At 43.9% G+C, this 6,000-nt stretch overlaps 1 protein-coding gene across 2 annotated transcripts in view; it reads right to left on the minus strand.

Annotated features, from left to right (window-relative positions):
• The window catches only part of HEATR5A (HEAT repeat containing 5A), a 75,639-nt gene extending 72,945 nt beyond the window's left edge, over positions 1–2,694 (minus strand). For both annotated transcript variants that reach the window (XM_063117786.1, XM_063117783.1), the window contains exon 1: positions 2,538–2,694. The gene's annotated coding sequence lies outside the window, so the exon portion shown is untranslated. The remainder of the gene's footprint in view (positions 1–2,537) is intronic.
• Between the last annotated feature and the right edge of the window lie 3,306 nt (positions 2,695–6,000).

Here is a 6,000-nt window from a genome sequence, read left to right on the forward strand (position 1 = left end):
CACAAATAACTCATCCAAGTAATTCGTGCAATAATAACTAGTTATTACATTGGGATCTTATTTTGTTACTGTTATAAGATGTTTTGTTACAAGATGGAACTAGCATGTCATTGGAAACAAGCAGGGGATATTTATTTATTTATTTAAAATACTCCTAGGCCACCTTTCAGTGCAGTGTGATATACAGAAAATAGTTGGTTTTAAAATTTGGAAAGTAGCTCTTGTTGAACAGTTAACACAGCACAACAGACTACTCAGAAAAACAATAAAAAAGGATACATTTATGGAAACATGGTTCCTTTTCATAAGGTACATCAACACAAGTGCTACAGACCAACAATCACTGACTACTCAGGCCTATTTCTGGAAGAGAATAATAATAAAAACTAGAAACTGAATACAGTAATGTTGGTAGGTAAAGCAATATGGATTATATAATTTTATAATCCTAATTCTAATAAGGAATCTTCCAATTTTATTGCCATATGAGCCAAAACATGCAAGTCAGATTGGGTGCAGATTATGTTATTGATGTTTTGTTCAGTCATTATTATATTATGTATTAAGAAAAGAAAAGAAAAAAATTGAGGGGGGACATACACAGACAAAAGTTGTTCAATAATATTTAAATATTCTAAACCAAGTAGAAATATATATTTTCCTAATAAATAATTATTTGGGGTGTAAAATATCTCTCTCATAGCCTCTAGTTTAGACTACTGCAATGCATTGTAAGTGCGACTGCTTTGAATATGGTTTGAAAACTTCAGTAAGGTAAAAATATAGTCACTAAAGGTGTGATCCTATGCATGTTTACATTGGGGAAAGTCCTACAACTCCCAGCATTCCCTAACCAGTATGGTACTGAGACCATATCATGCTGCTACTGAAACAACTTTGACTGGAACCCAGTCCATTTCTGAGCTTTCCAATTCAAATCGTTAAAGCACAAGGTTTAAAGACTAGATAATTGTTGGACTGTATGTTTTGATACCAGTTTGGCCAATCACAGAGATAATTTCTGGAAGCTGTCATCCAAGTGGCCCCATCTTCTGAGTTAAGGCAGATGGCAACTGGGACAAGAGCCTTTTTAGTTCTAGTGGCCCATCTTTGGAATATTCTTTCTAGAAAGGTTTATCTGGCACCTATATTGATGTATTTTTAGCATGAGTCCCCTTTCTTCTCCAAAGCTTTTAAAACTGCCACAGTGTACATTCTACCTGGTGTGCCTTACTTGGTTGTGTTTAATCAGCTGTTTGGCTCTGCAATTTTATCAATTTTATGTGCTTCTTGTATTGCTTTTATTATTCTAGTGTGAACTGCTCTGGGAACACTTCTGTGACAAGGGCATACTTTATTACTAATACTTTAGTACTAATAACTAACTAAAGAAACATCTATATAAAATCAATGGGACATTTTCTAAGATACATATTTAAATTAGTGTAAAACTGTGGCTTTAAGTTCCTCTTTTGTACTAACTGGGTGGGTTTTCCATTGTTTTCCATGTATGTTTATACATGTAACAGTTGTTATTCTGCCCATATTGGTAATGGAGTATGGGATCCAAGGAATAGGATGCTCTCCAGATTAATTGATTCAAGTTTAAGAAGAATAAGGGGATGAAGGCAGGGGTGATCGTACACGCCCTCCTAAATTTGGATCTTTAAACATTATACTTTTTATATGAACCAACAGGATATTGGGCAGCCAAGTTTCCATGCAAGCTATATTCCTTGTGGAATAAATGCAGGCTCATAATGAAAAAACTCCCAAAATTACTCTCCCAATACCCTTGTCATTTGCGTTAATAACCACTACCACCCTCCTGTTTCATACTGAATCAGCAAGGTATGAACACACTGTAACTGGAAGGGGAGAACGTACCCTTTGGTCAATCACCAACCACCCTAACAGAGTCACTCATCAGCCTTCAGGGATCTTCAATTTGTGCTTCGTTCTGAAAGCAGGAACTTGTACCTGATCCACATATCCTGAAGGCCAAGAGTGCTGTGACCTCCACTCGCACCTTCTCCAGAAGAAACAACTTGGGAAGATCTATGGGTTTTTTAGACCCTCCTCACCTTTATAAAGACGTTCTGACAGGTTGTCCTCAGAAGCTTTTGGGAGGAAGGGGGGGGCACACTTCGTAAGAATGCCCAAAAAACTTTTTAAGCGAATGTCTCCTAAGCCTTACAATCCCCAGGAGAGTGTCCGAAGGAGAGCCTCTCACGGTCGTCCCCTCAGCACCAGCACTTTTGAAATGGTATTTTTAATCAACTCGCCTCTCTCCACCCAGAGGGGGACCGACGTGTCCCGAAGCACGGCTGCCGCGGAGGGGCCGCTGGAGCCCCCTCGCACCCTCCTCCTGCCAGCCGCAGAATCCCCCCCCCCCCAGCTCAAGAGCTTCCTTCTCTTCCGACCCACCCACCCCACCCCAACCACCGCGTCCCACCCAGACTCGGGTTCGCTGTACCCCGTCCGTCCCCAGACTGAGAAGAGGCAAGGAGGAGCGGCTGCCTCTCCTCCCAGGTTACCTGGTCGCCACTGCCGGCCTGCAAGCATGCAGCTCGGCTCCCCGGGGAGAGCCCGGCTCGCTCTCTGCGCAGGGTGGGGTCCTACGCAGGCTGCCACCGCGGGACCGGGATTCACACGCTGGCGTCCGCTCGGTCCGCCTCTTCCCTGAACCAGGGAAGCCCGGCGCCCCCGCCCTTCGGCCAGGAGGCGGAGCTGCTGGTGCCCGTGGAGCCCCCCTCCCCCCGCCCGCCGCCGACTACTCTTTCCCGCTTGAGTAGCTGGCTCAGGACCGTCTAATCGGCCCCGGAGCTATCGAACGCCCGCTGTGGCAAAGCGCAGGCCTCACGGCTTCGCCGGAGGAGCTGAAGCTGCTGCAACGAAGGCGGAGGAGCTGGAGCTGCTGCTCGCTGTAGCCGCTGCTCGCTGTAGCCGCGAGCCTGAGGGAAATCCTTCTCTCGCGCGCTTCCTCTCCAATCGCCTCCCTACAACACTCTATGGCTATGTTTCCACGGCCTACGAGACGTAGCGGTCTGTTGTATCGTGTGCGTGCGATTTAAACTTGAACTCTCCTAAAAGGGGAGGAGGATGGGTGAAGTCTTGTTTTCTGCAGTCACTGCCAAATGTTACGAAGAATGCCTTTTCCCCTCCCCGCTTTTCCTATCTTGTGCACTGTCACTGCCTGCCCTCCCCTGCCAAGGCTAAAAAGATACTGACACTGCAGTGAGCTCATTTGAAACCGACCCAGCCCCTGGCCACAGAGCCAAACAACTCCGCCCCACCTCAGGGAAGTTCCGCTCTGTATTCAAACTTTCATCATTCAAGGCCAGGCGGGGCTATTCCTGTCCCGAAAATGTAGGAATGAAACAGAAAGCTGGACTTCGCCATTTCGTAACTAAAGGGCAAGGTTTTTCTTTTTGCCTACACTGCTATTCTTTGTTTTAAGAAAACATTTCCTTTAAGTATTTATCTTTAAAAAGGTCAGTTCCACATTGTGCTACAAGTCTCTTCTTGAAATATATTTGATCTGACAACCTGGATCTGTCTCATTACAGCCACACACAAGATTCAATTAATAAGCCACTTAAGTTTCAAAACGTGTTTACTTGTTCAAACTTAGAAGCAAGGCCCAGGGAATTCAATGGGGCATTTTAAAAACATAAGAAGTGTCATGCTGGATCAGACCAAGGGTCCATCTAGTCCAGCACTCTGTTCACACAGTGGCCAATCAGTTATTGGCCAGGGATGAACAAGCAGGACATGGTGCAACAGCACCCTCCCACCCATGTTCCCCAGCAACTGGTGCACACAGGCCTCGAATACTGGAGATAGCAAACAATCATTCAACACTAGTTCATGAGTGTCACTAAACCAGAATTTAAGCTCTTCAGAACCATTCTTCATAGGACATAGATCATAGAAAGCCATTTATACTGAGTCAGACCATTGGTCCACCTAACCCAGTATTGTCCACTCAGCTGCTCTCCAGGGTTTAAGGCAGGGTTTTGTCAGCTCTACCTGGAGATGCTGGGGATCAAACCTGAGACTTTCTGCATGAAAACTAGGAGCTCTACCACTGAGCCATGACTCCTGCCTATTGGGAATAATACCTGGGCCTGGTTGGCAGAAATGCAATGAGAGAACAGTAAAACAGGTTATGAGAGAAATGCACTGTAGCCTTAAGAGCATTCTAGCCTGCTTTGAAACTTCACTGGCTGCCTGTTTCTTTTAATGCATCATTTAAAGTGCTGGTGCTTACCTTTGAAGCCCTATATGTCTTGGGGCCTAGGTACCTGAAGGAGCTTCTTCTATACAAACCTGTCTCTGTATTGAAGATCATCTTTGTAGGCTTTCTCCAGGTGCCCCTGTCTGAGGTAAGGTGGGTAGCAACTGTGGAGGAGGCCTTCTTGATTTTGGAGACCTGCCTCTCAAATGCCTCCCCAGGTAGGCTTTTCAATTAAGAACATAAGAGTTATGCTGGATCAGACCAAGGGTCCATCTAGTCCAGCATTCCTGCCATTCTTTTTGGCACCTGGCAGGAAATAATTATTGTTATGCTTGAACCATTTCTCTGAGGAGATAAAGTTGTAGAGGCACGTACATGTTTGGTTTTCCTAGGAGTGTTATTTATTTTAAAACAAACAGGCTAAGCATAGTTCAAGGCACAGCTTAAACACTCCAACAGATGAACAAATCTGTTGACTCTCACCTCAGATCACCAGAGAAAGATATCCTCACACCCACCCACCTCATCTGTTTCACACTTGAAAATGGTGATCTGTCCTTTTTGTTTTCTTTTATAAGACTTAGATTACATAATCCTTAGATAGAAGTGGCAGGAAGAAAGGCATACCCCCTATGAAGAAACATTTTTTAAAAATCTGTTTGGTTTACAATGTTTATATTCTTTGAGTGACCTCTGAGTAGGCCTGAAGCTTAGCTTTGCTACAGTGTATTGGGCATACAGCATTAGTGGTTATGGTTGCTAAGGAAGGGAGGCTTCAAGCTGCCAGTATGAAAATGATTTGCGAAAGAAGCTACCTTTGTTTGGATTGGTCAGGGTCAACAAATGCGGCTGGCAGACATTTCATGATTGGTCTTGAGGTTTTGGCCAGATTTTTTTTTTGAATGATCAATTGGTGATAGTTGGAGAATTAATAGTTGTTAGATGGTGTAATGGGTTGGAAGCAAGGTAATGGCTGAAAGGAGAGAGAGCCTAGTTTAAGGGAACCTACTGGAAGATATGAATATCAGAACTGTTGGCTGAAGGGAATAGGAAGCCATGCTGTGATGGGGCTTCAAGGGAGCAATAGAGTCCAGCACCAGGAGGTTTTAGGCAGAGGCCTGACCAGAAAGAACTTCAAGAAGTAGACCATAAAACAGCAACAGGAAGAGCTGGAAGCAGATGAAAACTACTGGACAGGAGCTGTTCCCAATTGTGAGGGATTGGCTCTGGTGGAGTTAATGGAATTCTGGTTTGGGGGAAAAGCTATTGAAAGCTTATTTGGCTTGGGAAGATTCTTGTCTATTAAGAACAGTAGCCAAAGTTATTTAATCTAAGTATATTTAAGCAATCACATCCTATTTGAAAAGTAACACTTTATTCCCTTGTGTAAAAATTCCCTTAATAAATAAGCTTGTCTCTTTTGGGGTGACAACTCCATACCTATGCCACAAAAACCAAGCTAATCGATTTCTAAAAGGTACAGAGGGTGATTTTGGTTAGTTACAGGTTTTATATGACTGAGAGCCTTGTGGCAGGGAGTTCCATAGACCAAATTCTCAAAGTTTTAATAAGACTAGTATTAGTTGGCAAACCAATGAGTTTCTTGCTCTTTGGGCAACTAGCAGTGGGATAAACCACAATGCTGCTTCTGCATACCTGCTCAGGTCTTTCTTAGGCATTTGGAAGACTAGAGAAAGATCCAGCTATTGAAAGCAATCAGCCCATCTCTCAAATAAAAGATGTACCTGACAACTTTGCTG

Source organism: Elgaria multicarinata, chromosome 2, assembly GCF_023053635.1.
Source record: "Elgaria multicarinata webbii isolate HBS135686 ecotype San Diego chromosome 2, rElgMul1.1.pri, whole genome shotgun sequence".
Taxonomy (NCBI): Eukaryota; Metazoa; Chordata; class Lepidosauria; order Squamata; family Anguidae; genus Elgaria; species Elgaria multicarinata.